The sequence below is a fragment of the Pan paniscus genome, chromosome 3 (genome assembly GCF_029289425.2).
Source record: "Pan paniscus chromosome 3, NHGRI_mPanPan1-v2.0_pri, whole genome shotgun sequence".
Lineage (NCBI taxonomy): Eukaryota > Metazoa > Chordata > Mammalia > Primates > Hominidae > Pan > Pan paniscus.
The window spans coordinates 5,603,441-5,619,494 of NC_073252.2; the positions used below are offsets into that span (position 1 = coordinate 5,603,441).

The window sequence follows — 16,054 nt, forward strand, 5'->3', positions numbered from 1 at the left end:
TTGTCATTGAGAATGATCTTTCTGAAGGTCCTAGAAGTGCATCCCAAGATGGATCTTCATTCAAGGCAGGATTCCTTGGCTAGGTATCCAGGGTATACAAAACTAAATAAATAACAACAGTGACAATGAATCAAGTTTATTAAACAATGAATCAAGTTTATTAAAATGTGTTGACACTACTTTAAACTATATACATATACATACATGTGTTTGCATATGTGTATATATGCACATGGGGTATATGCATGTGTATGTACACATATAGTATATATAAATATTTATAAACACCCACACATATATAATAGACACACATACATGCACATATACAAATATCTCATTTAATCCTCACAGCAATAAAATGAGCTAGGTAGTATAATGACCCCATTTTGCAGAGAGATTGGGTGATTTGCCCCAGGACACACAGCTGGCAGGTCATGGAACCCTGGCTTTGAAACAAGGCGTTCAAATCCCAGATCTCATGCTGATGACCACTGAGCATACAGCTCCCTTATTGTTAAAATTGCACTGAACTGTTTACAAAATGCTCATAGAGTGAGTGCCTGCATATATTAACATACAAATGAGCACATATGGATTTCATCGACTCCTCACATCCGCCCCAGAGGAAGGCACTGTTACCATGGTGTGGATGAGGCAGCAGGCATTTCTGGGAGCTAAGCCTCTAACCCAAGGTCACACAGCTAGTTAGCAGTGGAATTGGAGCTTTTAACTGGAACGTGACTTGTAGTAAAAGGCTCTCTCCACTACACCTTGTTGCCTCCCCAGATGCAAAAGCAAAAGTAGGGTTATGTCCTGTTCACAGTCACATCCGCTAATTATTCATGGATACCCAAAACAGGAACCAGATGCTCACTTCTTCACCGAGTGTCCCTGACCACATTTTATCTAGCTAGGTTCTCACTTTATTCCTCATCACATACTTTCCCAAAGCATTTTGTCTACTTTCTTCCTGGCATGTAATCCTAATTGATAATGATTTCGTCGGTAACTTACTTCTAGGCAACCAAGGAATAAATTTGCTATATTAGGCTGTTCTTGCATTGCTATAAAGAAATACATGAGACTGAGTAATTTATAAAGAAAAGAAGTTTATAAAGAAAAGAGGCTTAATTAGCTCATGGTTCTGCAGGCTGCACGGGAAGCATGCTGCTGGCATCTGTTCGGCTTCTGGGGAGGCCTCAGGAAACCTGCAATCATGGTGAAAGGTAAAGGGGGAGCAGGCACATTACATGGCCAGAGCAGGAGCAAAGGAGACAGGGGAGGTGCTATACACTTTTTTTTTAAAATACTTTAAATTCTAGGGTACATGTGCACAACCTTCAGGTTTGTTATATATGTATACATGTGCCATGTTGGTGTGCTGCACCCATTAACTCATCATTTACATTAGGTATTTCTCCTAATGCTATCCCTCCCCTCTCCCCCTACTCCAAGACAGGCCCCAGTGTGTGATGGCAAAAGTCAGGAAACAACAGGTGCTGGAGAGGATGTGGAGATATAGGAACGGTTTTACACTGTTGGTGGGAGTGTAAACTAGTTCAACCATTATGGAAGACAGTGTGGCGATTCCTCAAGGATCTAGAACTAGAAACAACACTGGGTCACCAGTGATCTCATTACCAGGTATATACCCAAAGGATTATAAATCATGCTACTATAAAGACACATGCACACGTATGTTTATTGTGTCACTATTCACAATAGCAAAGACTTGGAACCAACCCAAATATCCATCAATGGTAGACTGGATTAAGAAAATGTGGCACATATACACCATGGAATACTATGCAGCCATAAAAAAGGATGAGTTCATGTCCTTTGTAGGGTCGTAAATGAAGCTGGAAACCATCATTCTGAGCAAACTATCGCAAGGACAGAAAACCAAACACCTTGTTTTCTCACTCATGGTTGGGAACTGAACAATGAGAACACTTGGCCATACACTTTTAAACAAGCAGGTCTCGTGATAATTTACTGACTATCAAAAGGACAGCACCAAGGAGATGGTGCTAAACCATTCATGAGAAATCTCTCCCCAGGATCCAATCACCTCCCAGCAGGCCCCAACTCCAACACTGGAAATTACATATAAACATGGGATTTGGGCAGGGATGCACATCCAAACTATATCACCTGCCTAGTCTGTAAATTCTCTAAGGGCAGGCACTTTTTCTACCTTGTTCATCTTCTTATCTTCAACACCTAATATAATGCCTGGCACATAGTAAGTGCTTTAGAACTATTTGTTAAATCAGTGAAGAAATAATAAAGTAAGAGCCTACCTTACTTGAAATTACTTGACAATAGAAGTTCACATTTAATAAATCAATATTGATATCCTGAACTGCTTCCTAGAACTTTTCTGACCAAATATTCTTTTTTCTTTTTTATACTTTAAGTTTTAGGGTACATGTGCACAACATGCAGGTTTGTTACATATATATACATGTGCCATGTTGGTGTGCTGCACCCGTTAACTCGTCATTTAACGTTAGGTATATCTCCTAATGCTATCCCTCCCCCCTCCCCCACCCCACAACAGGCACCAGTGTGTGATATTCCCCTTCCTGTGTCCGTGTGTTCTCATTGTTCAATTCCCACCTATGAGTGAGAACATGTGGTGTTTGGTTTTTTGTCCTTGCAATAGTTTGCTGAGAATGATGGTTTCCAGCTTCATCCATGTCCCTACAAAGGACATGACCTCATCATTTTGTATGGCTGCATAGTATTCCATGGTATATATGTGCCACATTTTCTTAATCCAGTCTATCATTGTTGGACATTTGGGTTGGTTCACAAGTCTTTGCTATTGTGAATAGTGCTGCAGTAAACATACATATGCATGTGTCTTTATAGTAGCATGATTTATAATCCTTTGGGTATATACCCAGTAATGGGATGGCTGGGTCAAATGGTGTTTCTAGTTCTAGATCCCTGAGGAATTGCCACACTGACTTCCACAATGGTTGAACTAGTTTACACTCCCACCAAGGTAATTCAAGATGGATTAAAGATTTAACTGTTAAACCTAAAACTATAAAAACCCTAGAAGAAAACCTAGGCAATACCATTCAGGACATAGGCATGGGCAAGGACTTCATGTCTAAAACACCAAAAGCAATGGCAACAAAAGCCAGAATTGACAAATGGGATCTAATTAAAGAGCTTCTGCACAGCAAAAGAAACTATCATTAGAGTGAACAGGCAACCTACAAATATTCTTTGATATATGGGAAGCTAGCTCCTGAAAAGTTTGTGAGGGAGGGGTGCAAAGTAGCCTATCACAAGCATGACATGCCTTTGAAGTCTTATATGTTATGTTAAAAATTTCTCTTAAGTTTTGCATTCTACTCCATTATGTAGTCATGATTCTTTTAATATATAAAATAGTGCTTAAAGCTATGATTCATATGAAAATAGAGCAAATGAACAATGAAGGCTGTTCAGAGTCTCCACGGTCCATAGGCAGTGCTGTTGGATTGCATCCATCAATTTGGGGAAGATGAGCTGATTCGAAGAGAACTCATGCCTCCTGTGAAGTGCAGGACCCCAGTAATTCCTTCCTTTCTCTGGCCTCTTAAAATCCAATTCAGAGTCACATAAATATGAAGCTATAAACAGCAACCATTTGTTCACTGTTTTGAACAGAGCACTGATCTAAATACTAATCAAAGTGGGTTTGGTACATTTTCAGGCTTTTTTGATTAAAATTTTTACCAGTAGCGTTACCTACATGAAATTGTGTCTGAAATGCCTGAAAGCTATTACATAGTGTCTCTTACTATCTTGGGAAACATCTTCCAGTGAAGTCCGATGACCTATGATGCACTGTATTTTGCTCCTGACCCTGAATTTGCATCCCATGTAAATTAACTAACAGTCTCAGTACTGATGACCCACTCACTTCATCAGACTCACAGTCTTCTTTTACAAGGCAGGAACCTTGACATGTATAAGAAAACCTTTGCCTTGGAGTTGCTGATTCCAGTCTTGGGAAAATATCTGCTTATTAAATCAGTTATTTATGAAGGCTTCTTTATTATTGAAGTGAATTATGAACCTTATCTGAGTTTTTTCTTTTTTCCATTTTTTTCTTTTTGGCAAACTTTGTCAGAAATTTTTTTTTTGTCTTTTAATCGTTAAGAGCAGTAATAGATTAATTCCAAAACACTAGCCAACACCTTTCTTTAGTTAAAACAGTTTTATCTATGCAAGCATTCAAAGACACTTCGCATTTCTCAAGGCCAAGTGCTGTGGCTTACACTTGGGGAGGCCAAGGTGGGAGGATCACTCAAGCCCAAAAGTTCAAGACCAGCCTGGGCAACATGGCAAAAACCCATCTCTACAAGGCTACGTGGGAGGCTGAGATGGGAGGATCACCTGAGTCTGGGATGTTGAGGCTACAGTGAGCCGTGATAGTGCTGCTGCACTCCAGCCTGGGTGACAGTTGAAAAAGATTAAATAATATAATTTTAAAAAAAAGAAAACAAAAACACTTCCCATTTCTCTACAAAACTGTCTAAAAGATAAGTATAGAAATGCTGATTTTTATACAATTTATCATTTTTATCATCTTACTGAATTCAATAAGAAAATTTTAAAGTAAATTCTTTTTTTTGCTATGACAGTATAACTGGGTTTAAGCCCAGATATTATTTTAAGTAGATAATATGTGTACATGTTATAACATTTAAAAGATTCAAATGTTATAAATGAAAAGTTATAATTCTCCTTTTTTTTTTTAGCATTTTCATGAATTTAAAGCAGATGCTTCAAACTCTGTCTTTAAATTCTTCGTTCCTGTTCCCATGGACCACTTAATTTTAAAATGTTAACACATTAAAAGGCAAATAAACGATACACTAAAAGCACATGCATGTTTGAAATATGTTATTGGAAATTAGAAAACAAAATTGTTTATGAGACATTAGACCATAACGATAACCAACATTTCTGAGCATTTTGCATGTGCCTGGTTCTGTGTTAAATGTTCTGCAGGTGTGGGTTCACCTAGTCCTATCAGTAGCCCCATTTTACAGGTGAGACCACAGTGTCTCCTGGAGGGTGAATAACTTGCCTAAGGGCAAACAGGAAGTGGCCACCCCAAGTCACCAAGCTTGAGGGCCTAAGCTCATACTATCTCTATTCTGATAACCTATGGTAATCAAGTTCTTCAACAACGTGTATCCATAGAATTGATCTGCTATCCAAGCTTTCGTGATGGAAACGTCACATGGATGACTCTCATGGAAAAATGAAATTCTTTTGCTTTTGCTTGTGTATGAAAATAAATATGTATTTTTAGTGACATATTCAACATCCTCCCTCCCTGAAGTTCTTGGCATTCCCTGTCATATTGTGGGACAGTGGCCCTTTCCCGTTGAGTTTGCATGAACTGATGGGAATATCATTTGTGTTCCTATATTGAAATGCTTGTGGGTGTATGGTTGTTATTTTCACATACAGATTTTGAGCTTGTGCCTCCTGAATCCTGGAAAGGCAAACTATCTTAACTCCTGATATTTTGACAAAATTTTCTGTGTCTGTCTTAGAAAACTAATTGCAGAATGGGGCTGGGGTAGTGGTTCCCATTTGCCAATACTACCTTGCTGAGAAATCAGGTGTGTTCAAGCTGTGGGGACAAGAATTATACCAAGTAGCAAGTGTGATCAGGCTTCTGGTCCTAAGACCTTTTTGACAAAGGCTCATCGCTCATTTAATAGCAGTGTACGTGAAGGAATGTAAGAGTCCAGATTTTCTCAAATAGTGGCTTTAGTGGCTTAAATTGGGCCTTGGGCAGTATCCCGCCCTCTCTGGGTCCAAGTCTGGGTTCCTTCTGATGAGCAGTGGAGTTTGTAAACAAACAAACCCAAACCTCTGACTTAGTTCCCAAAACAGTGGGACATAGGAGCAAGACTGTGAAGCGGACAAAACCCAGATTGCATAATTGATGCAGGGAGGGATTGGGGTCACCCTGTGTGTAGACAGGGTCCAGGCCTGGCCACTCACCGCTGTAAAGAGCAGTGCTAAGAGCCTTTACATCTTGTTCTAGCTCAGAGACCGTGGGTAAGTCAGTGACTGCTCTGGACATGATTTTGCTACTCTATTAACACAGAGGAGTGCTCACCTCCCACAGAGCTGTTGAGGGATTGAATAAGCTGAAATAAGTGTCACTCACTGTATTAGTCCATTTTCACACTGTTATAAAGAAATATCCAAGACTGGGTAGTTTAGAAAGAAAGAAGGTTTAATTGACTCACGGTTCTTCATGGCTGGGTAGGCCTCAGGAAACTTACAATCATGGTGGAAAGGGAAGCAAGCATGTCTTACATGGTGGCAAGTAAGAGAGAGCACATGTGAAGGAGGAACTGTCAAACACTTATAAAACCATCAGATCCTGTGAGAACCCACGTACTATCATGAGAACAGCATGAGAGAAACTGCCCCTGTGATCTGGTCACCTCCCACTAGGTCCCTCCCTATACATGTGGGGATTATGGGGATTACAATGTGAGGACATGAGATTTGGGTGGGGACATAGAGCCAAACCATATCAGTCACCATAAAAAGTGTTCACCAAATGCAGCTCATTTGTCTTGGGGAGCTGGAAAGCTCTACAGTTAGAAGCTGGATTCAGCTAAGAACAGAGCCTGACTCTTAGATTTGGCTAAAGACAGCTGGCACCTTTGTTGTGAGTTCAGGCACATCATCTAATCTCCCTGAAGCTTTGGTTTATTTTCTATAGATAAAAATACTATCTACAGTGAACATAAACATGATCTCCCCAAAATATCCACATTTTAATACCTGGAACCTGGGAATATGCTGTGTTATACAGCAAAGGGAAATTGTGGTGCAGATTGAATTAGGGTGGCTCATCTGCCATTATTGAGATGGAGGAGATTATCCTGGATTATTTTAGTAGAGCTTATGTACTCAAAGAGCCTTAAAACTGAAAGAGGGGTGTTTCAAGATTGCTGACTACATACATTTGGTAATCACCTCATCCATGGAGAGTGATATGGTTTGGCTCTGTGTCCCCACCCAAATCTCATCTTGAATTGTAATCCCCACATGTCAAAGAAGGGGCCTGGTGGGAGATGACTGGATCATGGGGGTGGATTTCCTCCTTGCTGTTCTCATGATACTGAGTGAGTTCTCACAAGATCTGATAGTTTAAAAGTGTTTGGCACTTCCCTCTTTGCTCTCTTTCTCCTGTTCTGCCATGGTAAGACATGCCTTGCTTCTCCTCACCTTCCACCATGATTGTAAGTTTCCTAAGTCCTCCCCAGCCATGCAGAACTATGAGTCAATTAAGCCTCTTTTCTTAAAAAAATAAATTACCCAGTCTTAAGTAGTTCTTTATAGCAGTGTGATAATGGAATAATACAGAGAGGAAACAAAATAATGAGTACATAACCACTCTGAGTAGATCATCTAAGAGAGAACACAGGAGTTCAACAGAAAAGTGATGGGAAGCACCAAAAGCAAGGAAGGAGAGGGAAGCAGGACAACCCATTTGGCTGGGATAGGCTGTTAGGAGAGGTTCCCTAATGCTGGAAAATAAAAAGTGAGAGACCCCTCAGGGGTCCAGATTCCCACAACAGATTCCTACAGTCCTAGCCATGGGAGAGCCCCTCAATCTTTCTGGCCCCTGAGACTAACATAAGGAACTGCATGGAGACTGTGGGAAGGCACTGCTCCAGAGAGGGAGTCCATTCTGTGTCCCACACCTTCTTCCCAGTCCTAAGCAGCTGCAGCAGGCTGCCGTTTTGAGAGCCCAGCCACACCAGACTGCATTCTTCCCTAGGGCCCAACACCCCTTGCACTTTTGCATCTCTGGAATCCCATGGACATTCCCCACCCATAGCCGTTGCTGTAGGAACCAAGGAGGGAGCAACTGGCAGTGACACCACCAGACCTCTAGTAGAGGGGTGACTGCACATTTTTATGTGCTGTGAGGACAAATTCCCACCCACTGCTGCAGGGTGCTGTGGGGCTGAAGTGCAAGCAAAGTGCACACCCCCAAGTTGCCTGCTTACAGCTGCTGCCACTAACAGCATCCCCACACTACTCAGTAACAGAGCTTTGGCACAGCCACTGCCACCTTAACCTGAGCATTCCACCAGAGGCCTGAGGATCACCACAACCCTGCCTACAATAGGCAGCGTCTGCATGCACCATCAGGGGGCCTGAGGACAGTTCTGCCTTTCCCAGCTTCACCCCTCACCAGTACCTGAGCATGCAGCCAAGGGGCCTGGGGGAATCATCATCCAACCCAGTCCACCACTGATGGCACCTTAACACTCCTCCCAGAGTCTGAGGTCAGGCCCAGTCGGCCTGCCACTACCATCACAGCAGGTACCCACCCACATGTGCCACCTGTAGGTCTGAGGGCTGGCCTGCCCAGCCCATCACTGCCACTACAAATACCAGCATGGACTGCTTGGGTTCCAAAGGGTTGTTCTACCATTGTGACTACCCATCATTCGTGTCATGCCCGCTGCTCAGGAGCTTGAGAACCCACCAAACTTCCTGGCCCACTACTGCCATTCTTAGCACCTGAGAAAGCCACCTAGAGGTCCAAGAGCTGGCCTGCCTGGAACAAATAAAACCAGTGCCAGTATATGCCACCCTGGGGCCCAAGGACAGGCACACGCACTCCATCACTGCCACCAATGTGGCCCAAAGACTGGCCCACCTTGTATCCCAGTGCCCAGCAAAACTTCAACAGAGCCTCCATAAACAACAACATACTAAGCCACCAAGGAAACAACAGACACTATCAATGCTGTTTTATACCTAAAGAAACCATACAGAGACTACATTGCTGCACCCACCCAGAACCAAAGCCAAATTTCTCTACACTGCCAACACAATATACACATCTTTAGGAAAAAGTCTTCCCCTATGAAAGCAAATTCAAAAAATTGAAAAAAGTGACTATTATGCCAGATGCACAGATAACAATGTAAGGACCCAGGAAACATGAAAAAGCAAGGAAATATGAAACCCCAAAGGAACACAATAATTATCTGGCAACACAGATCCCAATCAAAAACAAATGTATTGAATCCTAAAAAAAGAATTCAAAATATTGACACTAAAGTTCAGTGAGATATAAGAGAATATTGAAAAGCAATGCAAAGAAATTAGAAAAGCAACTCAGGATATGCCTGAGAAATCTACCAAAGAAATAGATATAAAAAACAACCAAGCAGAAATTCTGGAACTGAAGAATTCATTTAATAAAATACAAAATACATTCAGAGGCTTCAGTAATAGACTAGATCAAGAAGGGGAAAGAACTTGAAGACAGATCTTTTGAAATAAACTAGTCAGACAAAAATAAATATAAAAGAATAAAAAATAATGAGCAAAGCCTATGTGACATATGGGACACCATAAATCAATTGGATATTCAAATTTTCAGTGTCCCAGAAGGAGAATAGAGAAGGAAGGGAAATAAAACCTATTTAATGAAAATTCTCCAAGTCTAGCAAGACATTTAGACATCCAGATACAAGAAGTTCAAAGGTCCTGGCATAGATACAATTCAAAAAGGTTTACTCCATGGCACATTCTAGTCAAAATGTCAAAAGTCAAAGAAATTAAAAACAGCAAGAGAACAGCATCTAGTCACTTATAAAGGACTTCCCATCAGGTTAATAGCAGATTTTTCAGAAAAAAATATTTAAAACTGCAAGTCAAGGATGCTACACTCAAAGTTGTCTATCATAAATAAAGGAGAAATAAAGTCTTTCCCAGACAAGCAAAAGCTGAGATAATTCATCAGCATTAGACCAGCCCTACAAGAAATGCTTGAGGGAACCCTACCCCTGGGAGTGAAAGAATGATAACTCCCACCATGAAAACACACAAAAATATGAAAACCACTGGTAAAACAACACACAAACAAAAAATGGGAAAACTCAAATGTTACCAGTAGAGAATACCACCAAAACGCAATGATAAACAATAAAATAGAAAGGAACAAAGGATATACAAAATAACTAGAAATCAATTAATTAAATGACAGGAATATACCCTCACATATCGATAATAACCTTGAATGTAAATGGATTAAACTTTCTACTTAAAATATATAGACTGGCTGAGTGGATTTAAAAGCATGACCCAACTATATCCTGCCTACCAGAAATGTATCTCATCTGTAAAGACACATATAGACTGAAAGTAAAAGGATAGAAAAAGATATTCCATGCAAAGAAAAACCAAAAATAAGCAGGAGTAGCTCTACTATATCAGATAAAATAGACTTTAAGTCAAAAACTTAAAAAGAGATAAAGAAGGTCAATATATAATGATAAAGGGCTTAATATAAACATATATGCACCCAATGGTGGAGCACCCAGATATATGAAGCAAATTTTATTAGATCTAAAGGGAAAAATAGATTCCAGTACAATAACAGTTGGGGACTTTAATATCCCACTTTGAGCATTAGACATATCACTTAGACTGAAAATTAACAACAACAACAACAACAACCACGAAACACACTGGTTTTATACTCCACATAAGACCAAAAGGACCTACCAGACATTTAAGACCATTTCATCCAACAGCTACAGAATACATCAGTACATGAAACATTCTCCAGGCTAGACCATATGTTAGGACACAAAACAAGTCTCAACAAATTTTTAAAAATTGAAATTATGTCAAATGTTTTCTCGGGCATCAATGGAATAAAACTAGAAATCAATACCAAGAGGAACTTTGGAAACTATACAAATGCATGGAAATTAAACAACATGCCCCTGAATAACCACTAGTTCAAGAAAGAAGTTAAGGAGAAAGTCAAAATACTTCTTAAAACAAATGAAAACCAAGACACACATGCCAAAACGAATGGGATACAGAAAAAGCAGTGCTAAGAGGGAAGTTTATAACAATAAATGTCTGCCTACATCAAAAGAGTAGAAAGATTTCAAATAAACAAATGATTTACCTCAAGGAATTAGAAAAAGAAGAACAAACCAAATTCAAAATTAATAAAAGGACAAAATAATAAAGATCAGGGCAGAGCTAAATAAATGAAATAGGGACTAAACAAATACAAATGATCAACAAAAAAGAAATTTGGTTTTTTGAAAAGATAAAATTGATATGTCACCAGCTTGACTAAATAAGAAAAAAGAGAGAAACCCAAATAAAATCAGAAATGACAAAGAAGACATTACAACTGATAACACAGAAATACGAAAGATCATCAGATACCATGATGAACAATTATGCACTAACAAACTAAAAAACCTAAAGGAGATATATTTCTGAACACATACAACCTACCAAGATTAAATCAGGAAGAAATGGAAAACCTGGGCAGACCAACAGCAAGTAATGATATTGAATTAGTAATAAAAAGTCTCTCAAAAAAGAAAAGTCCAGGACCAGATGGCTTCACTGCCAAATTATACCAAACTTCCAAAGAGCTAACAAAGTTTTCCTTAAACTATTCTAGAAAAGTGAAGAGAAAGAAACTCTCCCTAACACATTCTATGAGGACAGCATTACCTTGATACCAAAACCAGACAAGGATACAGCAACAAAAGAAAAGTATAGGCCAATATTCCTGATGACCTTAGACGTAAAAATTCTCAAGAAAATACTTGCAAACCAAATCCAGCAACACATCAAAAATTAATCCACATGATCAAGTAGAATTTATCTCAGGAACACAAGGATGGTTCAACATATGCAAATCGGTAAATTTAGTACATCACATCAACAAAATTAAGGAGGAAAAACAAATGATCATCTAAATAGATGCAGGAAAAGCATTTGATAAAATTCAATATCCTTTCATGATAAAATCTCTCAATAGACTAGGCGTAGAAGAAACATCCCTCAACAAAATAAAGGCCATATGTGACAAAACCCCAGCTAACATCATACTGAATGGGGCAAAGCTGAAATCCTTTCCCCTAGGAACTGGAATCAGACAAGAATGCCACTTTTACCACTCCTATTCAACATAGTACTGAAAATCATGGCCAAAGCAATCAGAAAAGAGAAAGCAATTAAAAAAAAAAATCCAAACTAAAAAAGAAGTCATTTGTCCCTCTTTGCTGATGATATGATACGATATCTAGAAAAACCGAAAGACTGCACCAAAATACTCTTAGATCTGATAAATAAATCCAGTAAAGTGGCTAGATACAAAATCATCATACAAAAATCATCAGTTTCTATTCATCAATAATTAACTAGCTAATATTGTTAAAATGACCATACTACCCAAAGCAATCTACAGATTCACAGCAATCTCTATGAAAATACCAACATCATTTTTCACAGGAATAGAAAAAACAATCCGAAAATTCATAGGGAACCACAAAAGAGCCCAAATAGCCAACGCAATCCTAAGAATAAAGGACAAAGCTTGAGGCATCAAAATAACTGACTTCAGAATATCATAAGGCTATTATAACCAAAACAGTATATTATTGGTATGAAAATAGACACATAGATCAATGGGAAAAAAATAGAAAATACAGAAATAAATCCACATATTTAAGGTAACTGATTTTTGACCAAGATGCCAAGAACGTACCTGGGGAAACAACACCCTCTTCAATAAATGATGCTAGGAGAACTGTATATCATATGCAGAAGAATGAAACTGGACTCATCTCTCACCATATACAAAAAACAACTCAAGGTGGATTAAAGACCTATATGTAAGACAATAAACTATAAAACTACTGGAAGAAAACAAGGAAAACAATTCAGGATATTGCTCTAGGCAAAGATTTGATGACTAAGACCTCAAGCACAGACAATGGAAATGAAAATAGACAAATGGTACTATATTAAACTGAAAAGCTTCTTCACAACAAAGGAAGCAATTAATACAGTGAAGAGGCAACATTTTGAATGGGAGAAAATATTTGTAAACTATTCATCTGACCAAGGACTAATATCCAGAGTATACAAGGAACTCAACAGTAAAAAAAAAAATAAAAATAAAAAGTGGGCAAATGACATGAATAGATATTTCTCAAAAGAAGACATAAAAATGACCAACAGGTATATGAAAAACTGCTCAACATCACTCATCATCAGGGAAATGAAAACCAAAAGAACAAGAAGATATTATCTTACCCCAGTTAGAATGACTACTACTAAAAGGACAAAATAATAGCAGATGCTGGTGAGGATGTAAAGAAAAGAGACCTCTGATACACTGTTGGTGGGAACGTAATTCAGTACAACTACCATGGAAAACATTATGGAGATTTCCAAAAAACTAGGAGTAGAACTACCATCTGATCCAGGAATCCCACTACTGGGTGTTTATGAAAAGGAAATGAATCAGTATATCAAAGGGATACAGGCATGCCAATATTTATTGCCACACTATTCACAATTGGAAAGATACGGAATCAACCTAAGTGTCCATTGGCAGACAAATGGATAAAGAAAATGTGGTACATAGACACACTGGAATTCTATTCAGCCGTGAAACAGAATGAAATCATGTCATTTGCAGCAACATGGATGGAACTGGAAGTCATTATGTTAAGTGAAATAAGCCAGACACACAAGGACAAATTGTGAGTGTTCTTACTCATGTGCAAGAGCTGAAAATATTGATCCCATGGAGATAGAAAGTAGAATGGTAGATGCCAGAGGCTGGGGAGGGTATGCAGATTGCAGGGGGTGAAGAAAAATAGATCTATGTGTACAATTTTAGATGGAGTCTCAGTCTGTGGCCCAGGCTGGACTGCAGTGGCACCATCTCAGCTCCCTGCAACCTCCACCTCCTGGGTTCAAGGGATTCTCCTGCCTCAGTCTCCTGAGTAGCTGGGATTACAGGCATATGCCACCACATCCAGCTAATTTTTATGTTTTTAGTACAGACAAGGTTTTGCCTTGTTGGCCAGGCTGGTCTCAAACTCCTGACTTCAGGTGATCCGCCCACCTTGACCTCTCAAAGTGCTGGGATTACAGGCGTGACCACCACGCCTGGCCCCAATGGAAGGTGTGAGTTCTAATGCCCCATAGCAGAGAAGGGTGACTCGTTAGCAACATTATATTGTATAATTTCAAAGTAGCTAGGAGCTTGAACTTAAATTGTTCCCTTAAAACTTAAAATACTTAAAATACTTCATATTTCTCATAGAAATGATAAATACTCAAGGTGATGGATATCCCAAATATTCTGACTTGAACATTACATATTCTATGCACATTAAAAAATTGTATGTACCCCATAAATAGGTCAAATATGTATAAATTAAATTTTTAAAAATTAATATAAAAACTAAAAAATAAAGTGAAAGAGGGAGGCAGAAGTGGGTGTCAAATTGATGCAACATGAGAAAGACTCAACCCTTAACCCGCTGTAGCTGGCTTTGATGATTTCATGAGCCAAGAAATGCAGACACCTCTAGAACCTGGAAGAGGGAGGGAAACATTCTCCCTAAGAGCCTCCAGAAGGGACACAGCCCTGACAACACCTTGACTTTCCATGCTGTTCTTCTGACCTCCAGATACATTTTGTCGTTTCTATCGGTGAAGTTTGGAGTAATTTGTTAAAGCAGCAACAGGAAACGAATCCTCTACCCCACAGGGATGTTGAGAAAACAAACTGAAATAACGTGTGATGCATGTTTAAGCTTAGTACCTAGTGAGTGATCAACAAATGTGAGCCACTGTGAAAATGCCCACTGCTATGATCATTATAATATATGAGGACCTTATATATAAGCCTGCCCCATGCCCATCTCTCCAGACTTGACTCTTGCAACCCTCGTCTGGCTCCATGCACAGACCCTAGTAGTCTACATGCCCAGACTACCTCCATTTCTTCCAAGTTCATATGTTTTCTACTTCTCTTCTTCCTTTGCATGATTATCTCTCTTTAAGAAATGCTTTTATTTGTCCTATCCACCTGGTTAACTTTTTCTTATCTGTCAGAACTTACGATGAGATTCTGAAGGCACTGGCAGAATTTATCAACCTTGACATTATTGATATTTTGGACCAGATAATCCCTTGTTATGGGGGCTGTCCTGTGCAGTGTGGGATGTTTAGGTGGAGCTGTGGCTTCCCCACCCTAGGTGCCTGAAGCATCTCCCACTCCTTTCCCCCAAGTTGTGATAATCAAAAATGTCTCCACACATCATCAAATGTGCTCCAGAGAGTGATATCACCCCTGGAGGAGAATCACTACATTAGGAAGATATGATACCTGAATCCTTCCCTGAACCACAGCTATGCAACCTCTCAACTTCCTTGAGGAACACAATCCTACAGAAACCTCAAGCACCACTTTATTTATAGCTGAGCTGGAGCCCTAAACCTTGATGAAGACATTTCTAGGAGCAGCAGTGGAGGACAGGGAACCTCATTCTGCTGAGCTAGTTAGGACTCAGCACCTTCAGACCAGAGGCCAAATGTACCCAGGAGGATGCCACTGAGAGAGGCAGGCACTGGGATTGGTTGGTCCCATGTCAGGCACTGAGCAGACTCACACCCTGGCTGTGACCAGCTCCCTGGGCAGGGCTGCAATGTGAGAAATAGATCAGGGAGGAGGTGGCTTTATATCTGACTGCATGGAAGGGAGAGACAGATGAGAGACACCTTTCTTGCCTTCTAGTAGCATTCCTCAGCCTGTGGCAGCATCACTCTGATTTCTACCTCCATCCTCACATGACCCCATCCTCCCTGTCTTCCTGTCTCAAATATCTCTTTCCCTTAAAACAGCACCAGTCATTGGATTTAGGACGCACCCTAAATCCAGGATGATTTCATCTCCAGATACCTAATTTAATTACATCTTCAAATACGCTATGTCCAAATAAGGTCACATTCACAGACAGCAGGGTTAGGACTGGGACATAGATTTGGGAAGACACCATTCAGCCCACTACAATCATGTTCTGGCTCCAGGACTACTGCTTTGCGAAGACTCCCGAGTGCCCCAGGAAGAGCTGGGTGGACCCCTCTTTGAGCCTTGTTCTGCGCTACATTCACCCCTTCACTAGGGCTTCCCTGCAGT

At 39.8% G+C, this 16,054-nt stretch overlaps 1 protein-coding gene across 2 annotated transcripts in view; it reads left to right on the forward strand.

The window, feature by feature from the left end:
- LOC100987783 (serine/threonine-protein kinase 32B) overlaps positions 1-16,054 on the forward strand; it is a 447,537-nt gene that overhangs the window by 286,416 nt on the left and 145,067 nt on the right. The window lies entirely within an intron of this gene.